This window comes from Triticum dicoccoides, chromosome 3A, assembly GCF_002162155.2.
Source record: "Triticum dicoccoides isolate Atlit2015 ecotype Zavitan chromosome 3A, WEW_v2.0, whole genome shotgun sequence".
Classification (NCBI taxonomy): domain Eukaryota; kingdom Viridiplantae; phylum Streptophyta; class Magnoliopsida; order Poales; family Poaceae; genus Triticum; species Triticum dicoccoides.
The window spans coordinates 384773792-384793936 of record NC_041384.1 but is presented as its reverse complement, the minus strand read 5'-3'; positions in this window follow the sequence as shown (position 1 = coordinate 384793936).

Below are 20145 nucleotides of genomic sequence, written 5' to 3'. Positions count from 1 at the left end.
ATCATCATCACCAACAACTCTCCCATCTTGGGGAGGGCAATCTCCATCAACATCTTCAACAGCACCATCTCATCTCAAACCCTAGTTCATATCTTGTGTTCAATCTTGTTACCGGAACTATAGAGTGGTGCTTGTGCGTGACTAGTAGTGTTGATTACATCTTGTAGTTGATTACTATATGGTTTATTTGGTGGAAGATTATATGTTCAGATCCGATATGCTATTTAATACCCCTCTAATCTTGAGCATGATTATCATTTATGAGTAGTTACTTTTGTTCTTGAGGTCACGGGAGAAATCATGTTGCAAGTAATCATGTGAACTTGATATGTGTTCGATATTTTGATAGTATGTATGTGGTGATTCCCTTAGTGGTGTCATGTGAACGTCGACTACATGACACTTCACCATATTTGGGCCTAAGGGAATGCATTGTTGAGTAGCAATTAGATGATGGGTTGCGAGAGTGACAGAAGCTTAAACCCCAGTTTATGCGCTATTCCGTAAGGGACCAAGTGGATCCAAAAGTTTAATGCTATGGTTATAATTTATTTTTAATACTTTTCTCGTAGTTGTAGACGCTTGCGGGAGGCTAATTATAAGTAGGAGGTTCATTCAAGTAAGAATAGCACCTAAGCACCAGTCCACCCACATATCAAATTATCAAAGTAGCGAACATGAAATAAACCAATATGGTGAAAGTGGCTAGATGAAATTCCTGTGTACCCTCAAGAACGCTTTGCTTATCATAAGAGAGCGTTTTGGCCTGTCCTTTGCCTCAAAAGGATTGGGCTACTTTGCTGCACTTTTCTTATTACTATCGTTATTTGCTCGTTACAAATTACCTTGCTATCAAACTACTCTGCTACTTACAATTCAGCACTTGCAGACATTACCTTGCTGAAAACCACTTGTCATTTCCTTCTGCTCCTCGTTGGGTTCGACACTCTTACTTATTGAAAAGAGCTACAATTGATCCCCTATACTTGTGGGTCATCAAGGCTATTTTTTGGCGCCATTGCCGGGAGTGAAGCGCCTTTGGTAAGTGTAATTTGGTAAGGAAACATTTATATACACTACAAAAAAAGACACAACCATGACATTTTGGGCCAAACGAACATTTTTTCTGTCATACTTATGGCACTTCTATGACGATAATTGTGAAAAAACCCGGTATCATCATAGATGTGGTGGGGTCCTACTTCTATGACAAAAAATCATGACAGAAAATGGGCTTTTCGTCCTGGGCGAGCCGGAGACGCAGCTACATGACATTCTTTGGGTCGTCCATGATGGAAAAAACTGTGGTAGAAGCGAGGGCGAGGAAAATAACGGGGAGTTCCCGATTACGGTGGGTGGTCGGGGGCCGAGCGATGCGCGTTTCTCTTGTACGTAACCGGGAACTCCCGTTATTTTCCACGTTGGAGTGCAGGTTAGGGGATCAACGAGGAGAGCACGAGGCAGGGGCACGCCCACCCCCCTGGGCGCGCCCTCCACCCTCGTGGGCCCCTGTGGCTCCCCTGATGTATTTCTTCCGCCTATATATATCCATATACCCTAAAACTATCGGGGAACACAATAGATTGGGAGTTCCACCACCAGAAGCCTCCGTAGCCACCGAAAACCAATCTAGACCCGTTTCGGCACCCTGCCGGAGGGGGAATCCCTCTCCGGTGGCCATCTTCATCATCCCGGTGCTCTCCATGATGAGGAGGGAGTAGTTCTCCCTCGGGGCTGAGGGTATGTACCAGTAGCTATGTGTTTGATCTCTCTCTCTCTCTCTCGCGTGTTCTTGAGGTGGTATGATCTTGATGTATCGCGAGCTTTGCTATTATAGTTGGACCTTATGACGTTTCTCCCCCTCTACTCTCTTGTAATGGATTGAGTTTTCCCTTTTAAGTTATCTTATAGGATTGAGTCTTTAAGGATTTGAGAACACTTGATGTATGTCTTGTCATGCTTATCTGTGGTGACAATGGGATATCACGTGATCCACTTGATGTATGTTTTGGTGATCAACTTGCGGGTTCCGCCCATGAACCTATGCATAGGGGTTGGCACACGTTTTCATCTTGACTCTCTGGTAGAAACTTTGGGGCACTCTTTGAAGTACTTTGTGTTGGTTGAATAGATGAATCTGAGATTGTGTGATGCATATCGTATAATCATACCCACGGATACTTGAGGTGACATTGGAGTATCTAGACGACATTAGGGTTTTGGTTGATTTGTGTCTTAAGGTATTATTCTAGTACGAACTCTATGATAGATTGAACGGAAAGAATAACTTCATGTTATTTTACTACAGACTCTTGAATAGATCGATCAGAAAGGATAACTTTGAGGTGGTTTCGTACCCTACCATATTCTCTTTGTTTGTTCTCCGCTATTAGTGACTATGGAGTGACTCTTTGTTGCATGTTGAGGGATAGTGATATGATCCAATTATGTTATTATTGTTGAGAGAACTTGCACTAGTGAAAGTATGTACCCTAGGCCTTGTTTCAACACATTACAATACCGTTTGTGCTCACTTTTATCATTAGTTATCTTGCTGTTTTTATATTTTCAGATTACAAAAACTTATATCTACCATCCATATTGCACTTGTATCATCATCTCTTCGCCGAACTAGTGCACCTATACAATTTACCATTGTATTGGATGTGTTGGGGACACAAGAGACTCTTTGTTATTTGGTTGCAGGGTTGCTTGAGAGAGACCATCTTCATCCTACGCCTCCTACGGATTGATAAACCTTAGGTCATCCACTTGAGGGAAATTTGCTACTGTCCTACAAACCTCTGCACTTGGAGGCCCAACAACGTCTACAAGAAGAAGGTTGTGTAGTAGACATCAAGCTCTTTTCTGGCGCCGCTGCCGGGGAGGTTAGTGCTTGAAGGTATATCTTTAGATCTTGCAATCGAATCTTTTTGTTTCTTGTTTTAGCACTAGTCTAGTTTATAAAAGAAAACTACAAAAAATATGGAATTGAGTTTGCCTCATATGCTTCATCTTTTTAATATCTTTTGTGAGTATGATGGAAAGGAAAATTGTGCCAAAGTATTAGAAGAAGAATGCATTAAAATGTTTGGCACTAAATCTTTGAATGATGAGCATGATTGCAATGTTGTTAGTATTAACTCTTTAAATATCCATGGTTCTAATGATGATTGCACTAGTTATGATGAAAATGTCTCCTATAAACATGTCAATTTTTGTGGAGTGCATTGGGTTCGCAAGTACACACCAATTAGGGAAGATAGATTTTGCAAGAGGCATAAGTACTTAGAAACCCAATTGTTGCAAGAAAGGCTAGATGTTTGTGCTGAAAATTTAAATTTTCTTGGCCATACTTGTGAGCTTTGAAATGAACGTGGTCATTTAACCATCCGATGCAAATTGTTTCATGATCTAACCGTTTCCCAAAATTGTGATGACTTGATTTCTCTTACACATCATAATGAACTTAGTTTGCTTATGGGTTACGAAGAAATGAAACGTATAACTAACTATCTTCCAGTATTTGCCCGTGATAAACTTCTTGGCTTTGATCTAGAGGAAATTTATATGTATTGTGCGGTGAATTGTATTGAAAATCCTTATATTGCCAACTACATAAAGAAAAGAAAAGAAATAGAAGATGAAGAGAATACTAATGAAAGGGAAGAGACTTCCCAATACCCTCCTATTATTTCTTATGATGAATCAGGTAACGAGGAGGAGCCTCCTATTCAACCAATCTCATTAATAAGGAGCTCCAAAAAGAGGATTGAACCCACACATGATGTGGTGAAGAAGAAGAAAAGAAAAAGGAAGAGAGGTAAAAAGATATCTCCCCCAAATAATGCTGCTCCTATTACTATTGTGCCTCATGAAAATATAATTGTGGAAGATAATGATACTTCTTATGATCTTGAAAATCTTTTTGGCACTTGCTTGGAAGAATATGATAATTGCTATACTATTGGTGCTATTCATACTATTAATGATGAGAGTGATTATGCTTATGATATGAAAAGGCCCAAGCTTGGGGATGCTATGTTTGATGAAGATGATGTTTTTGAGAATATATTTGCTGCAATTAATGTTTGTCCCAAGCTTGGGGATGCTACGTTTAATGAAGATGATATTTTTAGTCTCCTAAGTTTTGATATGCAAATTTATAATGATGATAGCATGCCTCCTACCTATGATGATTATTGTGATGATACTTATTATATAAGAAGTAGTGATTATAATTATAAAACTTGTCATGATTATGATTACCCCTTTTCTGAACATTACTCTTTTAATGTGGAAACAATTTATAGTATTCAAGTCTCTTATGATACTCCCACTATTCTGAATGAGAAGAATTTTGCTTATGTGGAGAGTAATAAAATTTCTATGCTTGTAGATCATGAAAAGAATGCTTTAGGTGCTGATTATATTGTTGAATTCATTCATGATGCTACTGAAAATTATTATGAGGGAGGAATATATGCTTGTAGGAATTGCAATAATATCAAGTTTCCTCTCTATGTGCTTAAAGTTTTAAAGTTATGCTTGTTTTGCCTTCCTATGCTAGTTGATTATTGTTCCCATAAGTTGTTTGCTCACAAAATCCCTATGCATAGGAAGTGGGTTAGACTTAAATGTGCTAGTCATATTCCTCAAGATGCTCTCTTTATGTTACAATTCTTATCTTTTATGTGAGCATCGTTGAAATCATCATGCCTAGCTAGGGGCGTTAAACGATAGCGCTTGTTGGGAGGCAACCCAATTTTATTTTTATTCCATGCTTTTTGCTCCTGTTTAGTAATAAATAAATTATCTAGCCTCTGTTTTGGTTATGTTTTTTGTGTTTAATTAGTGTTTGTGCCAAGTAGAACCGTTGGGAAGACTTAGGGAAAGTCTTTGCGATCATGCTGTAAAAACAGAAACTTTAGCGCTCACGAGAATTGCTGCCTTTTTTATTGAAGAGTGCTATTTAGTTAATTATTTTTGCAGGTGATTAATAGATAAATTTCTCACGTCAAGCAATTTATTTTAGAATTTTTGGGGTTCCAGAAGTTTGCGTTAGTTACAGATTAATACATACCGTTCTGTTTTTGACAGATTCTGTTTTTCATGTGTTGTTTACTTATTTTGATGAATCTATGGCTAGTAAAAGAGTTTATAAACCATAGATAAGTTGTAATACAGTAGGTTTAACACCAATATAAATAAAGAATTAGTTCATTACAGTACCTTGAAGTGGTGTTTTGTTTTGTTTCGCTAACGGAGCTTACGAGTTTTCTGTTAAGTTTTGTGTTGTGAAGTTTTCAAGTTTTGGGTAAAGATTTGATGGACTATGGAATAAGGAGTGGCAAGAGCCTAAGCTTGGGGATGCCCAAGGCACCCCAAGGTAATATTCAAGGACAACCAAAAGCCTAAGCTTGGGGATGCCCCAGAAGGCATCCCCTCTTTCGTCTTCGTTCATCGGTAACTTTACTTGGAGCTATATTTTTATTCGCCACATGATATGTGTTTTGCTTGGAGCGTCATTTTATCTACTTTTGTTTTTCTTGCTGTTTGAATAAAATACCAAGATCTGAAATTCTTAAAGGTTAGAGAGTCTTCACATAGTTGCATAATTATTCGACTACTCATTGATCTTCACTTATATCTTTCGGAGTAGTTTGTCATTTGCTCTAGTGCTTCACTTATATCTTTTTAGAGCACGGTGGTGGTTTTATTTTGAAGAAATATATGAACTCTCATGCTTCACTTATATTATTTTGAGAGTCTTTAGAACAGCATGGTAATTTGCTTTGGTTATGAAACTAGTCCTAATATGATGGGCATCCAAGAGGGGTATAATAAAAACTTTCATATAAAGTGCTTTGAATACTATGATAAGTTTGATACTTGATAATTGTTTTGAGATATGAAGATGGTTATATTAGAGTCATGCTAGTTGAGTAGTTGTGAATTTGAGAAATACTTGTGTTGAAGTTTGTGATTCCCGTAGCATGCACGTATGGTGAACCGTTATGTGAAGAAGTCGGAGCATGATTTATTTATTGATTGTCTTCCTTATGAGTGGCGGTCGGGGATGAGTGATGGTCTTTTCCTACCAATCTATCCCCCTAGGAGCATGCACGTAGTACTTTGCCTCGATAACTAATAGATTTTTGCAATAAGTATGTGAGTTCTTTATGACTAATGTTGAGTCCATGGATTATACGCACTCTCACCCTTCCACCATTGCTAGCCTCTCTAATACCGCGCAGCTTTCGCCGGTATCATAAACCCACCATATATCTTCCTCAAAACAGCCACCATACCTACCTATTATGGCATTTCCATAGCCATTCTGAGATATATCGCCATGCAACTTTCCACCGTTCCGTTTATTATGACACATTTCATCATTGTCATATTGCTTTGCATGATCATGTAGTTGACATTGTATTTGTGGCAAAGCCACCGTTCATAATTCTTTCATACATGTCACTCATGAGTCATTGCACATCCCGGTACATCGCCGGAGGCATTCATATAGAGTCATATCTTGTCCTAAGTATCGAGTTGTAATTCTTGAGTTGTAAGAAAATAAAAGTGTGATGATCATCATTATTAGAGCATTGTCCCAGTGAGGAAAGGATGATGGAGACTATGATTCCCCCACAAGTCGGGATGAGACTCCGAAAAAAAAGAGGTCAAAGAATCCCAAAAAAAAGAGGCCATAAAAAAGAGAAGGCCCAAATAAAAAAAATAAAAAAATAAAAAAATGAGAGAAAAAGAGACAAGGGACAATGCTACTATCCTTTTACCACACTTGTGCTTCAAAGTAGCACCATAATCTTCATGATAGAGAGTCTCCTATGTTGTCACTTCCATATACTAGTGGGAATCTTTCATTATAGAACTTGGATTGTATATTCCAATGATGGGCTTCCTCAAAATTCCCTAGGTCTTCGTGAGCAAGCAAGTTGGATGCACACCCACTTAGTTTCTTTTTGAGCTTTCATACACTTATAGCTCTAGTGCATCCGTTGTATGGCAATCCCTACTCACTCACATTGATATCTATTGATGGGCATCTCCATAGCCCGTTGATACGCCTAGTTGATGTGAGACTATCTTCTCCTTTTTGTCTTCTCCACAACCACCATTCTATTCCACCTATAGTGCTATGTCCATGGCTCACGCTCATGTATTGCGTGAAGATTGAAAAAGTTTGAGAACATCAAAAGTATGAAACAATTGCTTGGCTTGTCATCGGGGTTGTGCATGATTTAAATATTTTGTGTGGTGAAGATGGAGCATAGCCAGACTATATGATTTTGTAGGGATAGCTTTCTTTGGCCATGTTATTTTGAGAAGACATGATTACTTGGTTAGTATGCTTGTAGTATTATTATTTTTATGTCAATATTAAACTTTTGTATTGAATCTTATGGATCTGAATATTCTTGCCACAATAAAGAGAACTACATGGATAAATATGTTAGGTAGCATTCCACATCAAAAATTCTGTTTTTATCATTTACCTACTCGAGGACAAGCAGGAATTAAGCTTGGGGATGCTGATACGTCTCCAACATATCTATAATTTTTGATTGTTCCATGCTATTATATTATCAACCTTGGATGTTTTATATGCATTTATATGCTATTTTATATGATTTTTGGGACTAACCTATTAACACAGAGCCTAGTGCCAATTTCTGTTTTCCCTTGTTTCAGTGTTTCGTAGAAAATGAATATCAAACGGAGTCCAAACGGAATGAAACCTTCGGAAAAATTATTTTTGGAAAGAAAGCAATACATGAGACTTGCAGTGCACGTCAGGGGATCAACGAGGAGAGCACGAGGAAGGGGGCGCGCCCACCCCCTAGGCGCGCTCTCCACCCTTGTGGGACCCTCGTGGCTCCCCTGGTGTATTTCTTCCGCCTATATCCATATACCCTAAAACTATCGGGGAGCACAATAGATCAGGAGTTCCGCCACCAGAAGCCTCCGTAGCCACCGAAAACCAATCTAGACCCGTTCCGGCACCCTGCCGGAGGGGGAATCCCTCTCCGGTGGCCATCTTCATCATCACGGTGCTCTCCATGACGAGGAGGGAGTAGTTCTCCCTCGGGGCTGAGGGTATGTACCAGTAGCTATGTGTTTGATCTCTCTCTCTCTCTCTCTCTCGTGTTCTTGAGGTGGTACGATCTTGATGTATCGCGAGCTTTGCTATTATAGTTGGACCTTATGACGTTTCTCCCCCTCTACTCTCTTGTAATGGATTGAGTTTTCCCTTTGAAGTTATCTTATAGGATTGAGTCTTTAAGTATTTGAGAACACTTGATGTATGTCTTGCCGTGCTTATCTGTGGTGACAATGGGATATCATGTGATCCACTTGATGTATGTTTTGGTGATCAACTTGCGGGTTCCGCCCTTAACCTATGCATAGGGGTTGGCACATGTTTTCGTCTTGACTCCCTGGTAGAAACTTTGGGGCACTCTTTGAAGTACTTTGTGTTGGTTGAATAGATGAATCTGAGATTGTGTGATGCATATCGTATAATCATACCCACGGATACTTGAGGTGACATTGGAGTATCTAGGTGACATTAGGGTTTTGGTTGATTTGTGTCTTAAGGTGTTATTCTAGTACGAACTCTATGATAGATTGAACGGAAAGAATAGCTTCATGTTATTTTACTACAGACTCTTGAATAGATCGATCAGAAAGGATAACTTTGAGGTGGTTTCGTACCCTACCATATTCTCTTTGTTTGTTCTCCGCTATTAGTGACTTTGGAGTGACTCTTTGTTGCATGTTGAGGGATAGTTATATGATCCAATTATGTTATTATTGTTGAGAGAACTTGCACTAGTGAAAGTATGTACCCTAGGCCTTGTTTCAACGCATTGCAATACCGTTTGTGCTCACTTTTATCATTAGTTATCTTGCTGTTTTCATATTTTCAGATTACAAAAACTTATATCTACCATCCATATTGCACTTGTATCATCATCTCTTCGCCAAACTAGTGCACCTATACAATTTACCATTGTATTGGGTGTGTTGGGGACACAAGAGACTCTTTGTTATTTGGTTGCAGGGTTGCTTGAGAGAGACCATCTTCATTCTACGCCTCCTACGGATTGATAAACCTTAGGTCATCCACTTGAGGGAAATTTGCTACTGTCCTACAAACCTTTGCACTTGAAGGCCCAACAACGTCTACAAGAAGAAGGTTGTGTTGTAGACATCACTGCTAACTGAACTAACTGAAGCCGATCGAACACTGCTGCTCCTTCCCTTGATAAACACTGAGCGTTGTTGGGGGAGGGGTTGGATGAACAGTTCCCGACGGGGGGTTGGATGAACAGGGCCCCGTGGTAGTAAAGGCCATGGCCGTTGGATGAATAGTACCTCGATCAATCGAGCCGGTGGATGAACATGACCCCATGGAGGGCTGGATGAACAGGACCCGTGGAGGCCTGGATGAACAGGACCCCGTGGAGGGCTGGTTGAACAGTAGCCGATGGAGGGCTGGATGAACAGTATCCCGTGGAGGGGTGGTGAACAGGACCCCGTGGAGAGGGCTGGTTGAACAATAGCTGGTGGAGGAGCACGCGGTGGAGGCTGGATGACCAGGAGCCCGTGGATGAACAGTCGCAGGTAGAGGCTGGAGGAGGTCGACGGTGGATGAATAGTAGCCCGTGGAGGCTGGAGGAGGTTGACGGTGGAGATGAACAGTATCCCATGGAGTCTCGTTTTGCGGTACGCCTGATACGTCTCCGTCGTATCTATAATTTTTTATTGTTCCATGCCAATATTCTACAACTTTCATATACTTTTGGCAACCTTTTATACTATTTTTTTGACTAACATATTGATCCAGTGCCCAGTGCCAGTTCCTGTTTGTTGCATGTTTTTTGTTTCACAGAATATCCATATCAAATAGAGTCCAAACGGGATAAAAACTAACGGAGATTTTTTTGGAATATATATGATTTTTGGGAAGAAAAATCCACGCAAGACAGTGCCCGAGGTGGCCACGAGGCAGGGGGCGCGCCCCTGACTCTCGTGGGCCACCCATAAGGCGGTTGATGCCCTTCTTTCGCCGCAAGAAAGCTAATATCCAGATAGAGATCGTGTTAAAATTTCAGCCCAATCGGAGTTACAGATCTCCGGGAATATAAGAAACGGTGAAAGGGAAGAATCTGGGAACGCAGAAACAGAGAGACAGATCCAATCTTGGAGGGGCTCTCACCCCTCCCGTGCCATGGAGGCCATGGACCAGAGGGGAAACCCTTTTCCCATCTAGGGAGGAGGTCAAGAAAGAAGAAGAAGGAGGGGGGCTCTCTCCCCCTCGCTTCCGGTGGCACCGGAGTGCCACCGGGGGCCATCATCATCACCGCGATCTACACCAACACCTCCGCCATCTTCACCAACATCTCCATCACCTTCCCCCCTCTATCTACAGCGGTCCACTCTCCCGCAACCCGATGTATGCTCTACTTGAACATGGTGCTTTATGCTTCATATTATTATCCAATGATGTGTTGCCATCCTATGATGTCCGAGTAGATTTTCGTTGTCCTATCAGTGGTTGATAAATTTCTATGATTGATTTAATTTGCTTATGGTTATGTTGCTGTCCTTTGGTGCCCATCATATGATTGCGTGCGTGGATCACACCCTAGGGTTAGTTGTATGTTGATAGGACTATGTATTGGAGGGCAAGAGTGACAGAAGCTTCAACCTAGCATAGAAATTGATGCATACGCGACTGAAGGGGGACCAATATACCTTAATGCTATGGTTGGGTTTTACCTTAATGAACATTAGTAGTTGCGGATGCTTGCTAATAGTTCCAATCATAAGTGCATAGAATTCCAAGTCAGGGATGACATGCTAGCAGTGGCCTTTCCCACATAATACTTGCTATCGGTCTAGTAAAGTAGTCAATTGCTTAGGGGAAATGTCACAACTCCTACCACCACTTTTCCACACTCGCTATATTTACTTTATTGTTTCTTTATCTAAACAGCCCCTACTTTTTATTTACGTACTCTTTATTATCTTGCAAACCTATCCAACAACACCTACAAAGTACTTCTAGTTTCATACTTGTTCTAGGTAAAGCGAACGTCAAGCGTGCGTAGAGTTGTATCGGTGGTCGATAGAACTTGAGGGAATATTTTTTCTACCTTTAGCTCCTCATTGGGTTCGACACTCTTACTTATCGAAAACTGTTGCGATCCTCTATACTTGTGGGTCATCAAGACCTTTTTCTGGCGCCGTTGCCGGGGAGCAATAGCGTGGGGTGAATATTCTCGTGTGTGCTTGTTTGCTTTATCACTAAGTAATTTTTATTTGCTGTTCTTAGTTGTTTTCTATCTTTAGTTATGGGTAGGAAACACAAAATATCAAAAAAATTAGTTGTACCTACTAAACCAATGGTTGAAGAACCACTCAAAATCTATCACACTGCTGAAGCTTATTACTTGGATCATCTTCGATCCCTATGTGCTCGTGCTGAAACCCCAACTAGCTTAGTTGAGGGAAAATCTTTAGATGAGCATGCTTGTTATGTGCGACACCGAATATCTGAAAAAGGGAAAATTTTACTGGGTCAAATTCATCTTTTGCAATGCTATGCTAGGAATTTATGTGAAATATATGATTTTACTTGTTGTTCTGAAAACCCTAAGAAACACCTTCCCTATCAATGTGAGTTTAGTGATAATGGAATCGTATCTTCGTATGCTAAGGGTGTTTATAATTACTATGATGTTCAACAAATTAAAGAATTTGTTGCTTTTAAGGGTGCTTATGAAATTGCTTCTTTGATTGAGAAGTATGATGCTACTCTTTACAAATCTGAAAATTTTTCCATACTTAAATATTGCTATGATAATTATGTTTCTAATGCCTATGTTGAACCATATATTGAGGACTACCCCGCTATCCAAGAAGAGACTAATATTTTGCAGGAGTCTATGGAAGAAGAAATTGATGAAACTGTGAGCTCATTAGATGAAAAAGATGAGGAGGAGAGCAAAGAACAAAAGGAGGAAGAGCGGATTAGCTACCCGTGCCCACCTTCTAATGAGAGTAACTCTTCAACTCATACATTGTTTAATTTCCCTTCGTGCTTACCGAAGGATGATTGCTATGATGATTGTTATGATCCTGTTGATTCTCTTGAAATATCCCTTTTTGATGATGCTTGCTATGCTTGTGGCCAAGATGCCAATATGAATTATGCTTATAGAGATGAACTTGCTATAGTTCCTTATGTTAAACATGAAATTTTTGCTATTGCACCCACGCATGATAGTCCTATTATCTTTTTGAATTCTCCCAACTACACTATATCGGAGAAGTTTACCCTTATTAAGGATTATATTGATGGGTTGCCTTATACCGTTGCACATGATGATTTAGATGAATATAATATGCATGTGCTTGCTGCTCCTACTTGCAATTATTATGATAGAGGAACTATATCTCCACCTCTCTATGTTTCCAACATGATAAAATTGCAAGAAACTGTTTATACTATGCATTGGCCTTTACTTTGTGTGCATGAATTGTTATTTTATGACATGCTTATGCATAGGAAGAGAGTTAGACTTCATCATTACATGATATATGTTACCTTGTGCTCACCACTAAATTACAAATCATTGCTAATTAAAATTGGCTTTAATATACCTTGGGATCCGGGTGGATCCATTACTTGAGCACTATATGCCTAGCTTAATGGATTTAAAAAAAGCGCTGCCAGGGAGACAACCCGCAAGTTTTAGAGAGTCATTTATTTCTGTTGAGTGCTTTTACATAGTTTAAAAACAAAAAAAATAAAGATGGGAACCCAAAACTTTTTCAAAAAGGAAACCGAAAGTGAGAAAGACAAGCATTGTTGAAGTGGGAGCTAGCCTTGAACTTTGTTCATGCTCATGGAAACTTTGTGAATCTTGATTACAGAAACTTTTCAATAAAATAATTATCCCCTTTTACAATTCCATTGTATTATAAAAATAATGTGCCAAGGTTTGCCTTTATGACGTTTACATTTGCTTGATGGTTTGTACGGTGTAGGACAGAAACTTTGGCTGTAGTGCACGATTTTACATTTTTTGCTGGAACGTCAAATGATTCTGATTCTTTTTGCACTGTCTTCCTATACAAATTGTTTATTTTTCATAATTTTGGTAGAATTTTTCAAGTACCAGAAGTATGGTGAATGTTCAGATTATTACAGACAGTTCTGTTTTTGACAGATTCTGTTCTTGATGCATAGTTTGCTTATTTTGATGACACTATCAATTTATATCAGTGGATTAAGCCATGGAAAAATTATATTAAAGTAGACACAATGCAAAAACAAAATATGAATTAGTTTGCAACAATACTTAGAGTAGTGATTTGCTTTATTATACTAACGGATCTTACCGAGTTTTCTGTTGAAGTTTTGTGTGGATGAAGTGTTCGATGATCGAGAAGGTCTCGATGTGAGAAGAAGGAAGAGAGGCAAGAGATCAATCTTGGGGATGCCCGAGGCACCCCAAGTAAATATTCAAGGAGACTCAAGCGTCTAAGTTTGGGGATGCCCCGGAAGGCATCCCCTCTTTCTTCAACAAGTATCGGTATGTTTTCGAATTTGTTTTGTTCATGTGATATGTGCAATCTTGGAGCGTCTTTTGCATTTAGTTTTCATTTTTCTTTTATGCACCATGCTGGTATGAGATAGTCCTTGGTTTATTTATAGAATTCTCTATGCACTTCACTTATATATTTTGAGTATGGCTTTATAGAATGCTTCATGTGCTTCACTTATATCATTTGAAGTTTGGATTGCCTGTTTCTCTTTACATAGAAAACCGCCATTTGTAGAATGCTCTTTTGCTTCACTTATACTTGTTAGAGCATGGACATATCTTTTGTATAAAGAATTAAACTCTCTTTCTTCACTTATATCTATTTAGAGAGATGACAGGAATTGGTCATTCACATGGTTAGTCATAAAATCGTACATAAAACTTGTAGATCACTGAATATGATATGTTTGATTCCTTGCAATAGTTTTGCGATATAAAGATGGTGATATTAGAGTCATGCTAGTGGGTAGTTGTGGATTAGTAGAAATACTTGTGTTGAGGTTTGTGATTCCCGTAGCATGCATGTATGGTGAACCGTTATGTAACGAAGTCGGTGCATGATTTATTTATTGATTGTCTTCCTTATGAGTGGCGGTCAGGGACGAGCGATGGTCTTTTCCTACCAATCTATCCCCCTAGGAGCATGTGCGTAGTACTTTGTTTCGATAGCTAATAGACTTTTGCAATAAGTATGTGAGTTCTTTATGACTAATGTTGAGTCCATGGATTATACGCACTCTCACCCTTCCACCATTGCTAGCCTCTCTAGTACCGCGCAACTTTCGCCGGTAACATAAGCCCACCATATACCTTCCTCAAAACAGCCACCATACCTACCTATCATGGCGTTTCCATAGCCATTCCGAGATATATTGCCATGCAACTTCCATCATCATATACATGACTTGAGCATTCATTGTCATATTGCTTTGCATGATCGTAAGATAGCTAGCATGATGTTTTCATGGCTTGTCCGTTTTTTGATGTCACTGCTACGCTAGATCATTGCACATCCCAGTACACTGCCGGAGGCATTCATATAGAGTCATACTTTGTTCTAGACATTGAGTTGTAATATTGAGTTGTAAGTAAATAAAAGTGTGATGATCATCATTATTAGAGCATTGCCCCAGTGAGGAAAGGATGATGGAGACTATGATTCCCCCATAAGTCGGGATGAGACTCTGGACTTTACAAAAAAAAGAGGCCAAAGAAGCCCAAATAAAAAAAGAGGCCAAAGAAGCCCACCAAAAAAATAAAAAAATAATATAAAAACAAAAAAATGAGAGAAAGAGAGAGAAGGGGCAGTGCTACTATCCTTTTTCCACACTTGTGCTTCAAAGTAGCACCATGTTCTTCATATAAAGAGTCTCTTGAGTTATCACTTTCATATACTAGTGGGAATTTTCATTATAGAACTTGGCTTGTATATTCCAATGATGGGCTTCCTCAAATGCCCGAGGTCTTCATGAGCAAGCAAGTTGGATGCACACCAACTTAGTTTCAGTTGGAGCTTTCATACACTTATAGCTCTAGTGCATCCGTTGCATGGCAATCCCTACTCACTCACATTGATATCTATTGATGGGCATCTCCATAGCCCATTGATACGCCTAGTTGATGTGATACTATCTTCTCATTTTTGTCTTCTCCACCATCATATTCTATTCCACCTATAGTGCTATGTCCATGGCTCATGCTCATGTATTGCGTGAAAGCTGAAAATGTTTGAGAACGTCAAAAGTATGAAACAATTGCTTGGCTTATCATCGGGGTTGTGCATGATGTGAATATTTTGTGTGGTGAAGATGGAGCATAGCCAGACTATATGATTTTGTAGGGATAACTTTCTTTGGCCATGTTATTCTGAAAAGACATGATTGCTTTATTAGTATGCTTGAAGTATTATTGTTTTTATGTCAAATGATAGACTATTGCTTTGAATCACTCGTATCTTAATATTCATGCCATGATTAGATATGTGATCAAGATTATGCTAGGTAGCATTCCACATCAAAAATTATCTATTTTATCATTTACCTACTCGAGGACGAGCAGGAATTAAGCTTGGGGATACTGATACGTCTCCGTCATATCTATAATTTTTGATTGTTCCATGTCAATATTCTACAACTTTCATATACTTTTGTCAACTTTTTATACTATTTTTGGGACTAACATATTGATCCAGTGCCCAGTGCCAGTTCCTGTTTGTTGCATGTTTTTTGTTTCGCAGAATATCCATATCAAACGGAGTCCAAACGGGATAAAAACTGATGGAGAGTTTTTCAGAATATATATGATTTTTGGGAAGAAAAATCCATGCGAGACGATGCCCGAGGTGGCCACGAGGCAGGGGGCGCGCCCCTGACCCTCGTGGGCCACCCGTAAGGTGGTTGATGCCCTTCTTTCGCCGCAAGAAAGCTAATATTCGGATAGAGATCGTGTTAAAATTTCAGCCCAATCGGAGTTACGGATCTCTGGGAATATAAGAAACGGTGAAAGGGAAGAATCTGGGAATGCAGAAACAGAGAGAGACAGAGAGACAGATCCAATCTCAGAGGGGCTCTCGCCCCTCCCGTGCCATGGAGGCCATGGACCAGAGGGGAAACCCTTTTCCCATCTAGGGAGGAGGTCAAGGAAGAAGAAGAAGAAGGGGGGCTCTCTCCCCCTCGCTTCCGGTGGCACCGGAGTGCCATCGGGGGCCATCGTCATCACCGCGATCTACACCAACACCTCCGCCATCTTCACCAACATCTCCATCACCTTCCCCCCTCTATCTACAGTGGTCCACTCTCCCGCAACCCGTTGTACCCTCTACTTGAACATGGTGCTTTATGCTTCATATTATCATCCAATGATGTGTTGCCATCCTATGATGTCTGAGTAGATTTTCGTTGTCCTATCAGTGGTTGATGAATTGCTATGATTGATTCAATTTGCTTGTGGTTATGTTGCTGTCATTTGGTGCCCATCATATGATTGCGCGGATGGATCACACCCTAGGGTTAGTTGTATGTTGATAGGACTATGTATTGGAGGGCAAGAGTGACAGAAGCTTCAACCTAGCATAGAAATTGATGCATACGGGACTGAAGGGGGACCAATATACCTTAATGCTATGGTTGGGTTTTACCTTAATGAACATTAGTAGTTGTAGATGCTTGCTAATAGTTCCAATCATAAGTGCATAGAATTCCAAGTTAGGGATGACATGCTAGCAGTGGCCTCTCCCACATAATACTTGCTATCGGTCTAGTAAAGTAGTCAATTGCTTAGGGGAAATTTCACAACTCCTACCACCACTTTTCCACACTCGCTATATTTACTTTATTGTTTCTTTATCTAAACAGCCCCTACTTTTTATTTATGTACTATTTATTATCTTGCAAACCTATCCAACAACACCTACAAAGTACTTCTAGTTTCATACTTGTTCTAGGTAAAGCGAACGTCAAGCGTGCGTAGAGTTGTATCGGTGGTCGATAGAACTTGAGGGAATATTTGTTCTAGCTTTAGCTCCTCGTTGGGTTCGACACTCTTACTTATTGAAAACTGTTGCGATCCCCTATACTTGTGGGTCATCAACGCCACACCCCTACCGATGAACAAGACCCCCGTTTTGACCGTAGCGCTCCAACACAAGTCTGTTTCCTCTGTTTTGCGGTACGCCACACCCCTCCCGATCAACAGGACGCCGTTTCCACCGTAGGAGGTTTGTTTCCTCCGTTTTACGGTACGCCAGACCCCTCCCGATGAACATGATCCCGTTTCGACCGTGGTCAGTCGAACACAAGGTCGTTTCCTCCGTTCTGCTGTACATCAAGCCTCGTTTCCATCGGCTATTCCATCCAAGCCGGTTGCTCCAGATGAACATCACGTGTTCTGTTGCCTCCCGATGAACATGACGCATTCCGTTGCCTCCCCATGAACATGGCGACGATGAAGTTTCTCCGTTCCGACCCAGCCATGTACACGAGCCCTGACCATACATATGTGCGAGTAGGCGTTTGAGACCCGCCCGTATGTACGTACGTGGCCGTATTTTCTTTCTTGCACCGTGGCCACTGTATGTACGTGTACATGCTACATGCGCGCCTCTACTACGACACGTGCACGCCTCTACATCGACCAGTATGTACGTACACGTTCGTGACCAGAATGAAAATGCTACGTACGCTTCGACCAGGTGGGTCCCGACTGTCAGGCACTTCCTTGCATGCGAAGATGTAGCTGGTGGGTCCCAGCAGTCAGGGGGAAACATTTTTTCGCGAAATACGGTGTCCCATCCGGTGCGTCCCTGCTGTCAGGTGGAGGAATCATTATTTTCCGCGTAATAAGGAGGCACTTCCTTGCTGCGGTCGTGGACCCAGCTGTCAGCCTCTCCACGTACAGTACTTTTCCGATGGAAGTCATTTGTTGACCACATTGACCACGCCGCGCTGAGAGCACTAAGGTGGTGGACGACGGCGAGGCCTAGGAAGGGGATGACGCGGAGTCGGGGAAGACGCGGCAATAGATGCCCACACGGAGAGGAGTACGAGGGTTTATTGGTTCAGCTGCGGTGTGAGGATGCCGTCGCCGTAGGGCCTGGCCAGCGGTGGGAGTGGTAGGGGGCGGTGAGCCTCTGCGGCAGCACAGCCGGCCACGGGAGGTAGGAGCAGGCGACACGACTGGCGCTGCTTTGGGCGGCTAGAGCAATAAGACCAGAGGTTGAAGAATCACGACGGCCGTTGGATGGACATCGTACGGTCACTCTAGCTAGAATCATTTATATTGACTAAGTTGACAAAGCCCTTGGTACGCGTCAACTTAGTAGGCCCACAGGTCAGCCTCCGAAACGGTGCGCCCCAAATGTCAGGGGGAGGAATCATTTTTTGGGCGGCTGAAGCTAGAATATCCGATATTGAAGAAGAAGCACGACATTCGTTGGATGGACATCCAACGGACACTGCTGCTAGAACTGTGTGTTGACTATAAGTTGAGAAAGCCTTGCATGCGCATCCAACTTACTTTTTTAGGGGACGCGTCAACTTAGTAGGCCCACAAGTGTGTGGAAGAGAACTTATAGCCCATTTGCAATTTGTAAGAATGTACATCCCTTTTTTGAATTCTAATGGAATTTACTACAACCCATTTACAGTTTGTTAAAAGTACAACCCATTTTCTAGCTAGGACAACGATTAATAATTTCAACCAACCATTCAAAAACAAAATTCAATAAAATTTCCCACATTTTGATGGGATCCAAAATATTTTTATCCCAAAATTTCTAGTCAGATTAAATACAATTCCAATATAAATTTGTATTACGTAAAAATCCAACGAAACATTGCACGCGCAACAATTAATGAAATTAAAGTTTTCAAAATCCAAAAGTAATATTTTATAAACTAATTACGTGTTTGGTGCATTTTTTTATAGTCACTGCCCAGTTTTTATAATTACATCCCATTTATTATTTCTTAAAGCTCATTTTCTTGTTAAGCCTAATGCATCCCTCCTCCTAGGAAAGATTTGCAGCCCAGCGGGGCGGAGAATAACAAGTTCACCCAGATTGTGTACAACTATCGGCCCAGTTGCATTGCTGATGTTGAAAAAAAAGCCTGTGTAGTACAGTACAACCTTACATGGCTACTCAGCCCATATTCAGCGATGCCGGAAAGGCCCAAAAAGGCTTCTGTACAACCTTTCGAAGTCACTGAAGAAAAAAATTAGAGTACAGTGGAACCTAATTAAAAGTTGTCACGAGCGAAGAAATAATTCAACGGGTCCCACTTGTGCATGTGTGTGTGCGTGTGTGTGTGTGTGCGTGTGTGTGTGAGAGAGAGAGATAGAGACCCATCGGTCGATGCTCGTAAATACATCTTTCAGCCATATGCATTGATGATGCTCAGTAAAAACTTATATAGTTGACACAATCATATAGAACATCATAGCACACTGAACTTGCATACAAAAATTTCACGCAGGCGGCACAATCAGGGTGGAAGCAGTGGATCACTACGGGTAGGGCTATGTTGAAACCAACAAACTCGTACATAACGGTTCATCGTCTTTATCAATGACGGGGAAATATCTTGAATGCTGTGCAAAGAAAACAGTCAGACAACACAATATAGAAGTTCTGCTAGAACATTAAGTTGACGTACAACCCTTTCTAAAAAAATTAGGTAAAAAAATAGAACATGCCACAATCAGATGTACTGGCACATCAGTGCTTCACACCCATAGCTCGGATTTAACTAGTACAGTATCTGACAAGATTCAATTGTTACCTCAAATTAGAGCACATCTAGGCAGGAAGCCCTGCCTCTACTCCCAAAAATGTAGTGGCCTCCGCCGCGCGATGGAGTAGGCCTTGTGCCATCCATCGTTTCGAGCAACATGGGGAAAGTCTGACGTTGACTCCTGTAATGGACGTTGTCGACGGACCCGGGCACCAGCGGCGGCAAGACTTCGATTGATGGATTGGCTACTTCTTCAACATGCATGAACACTC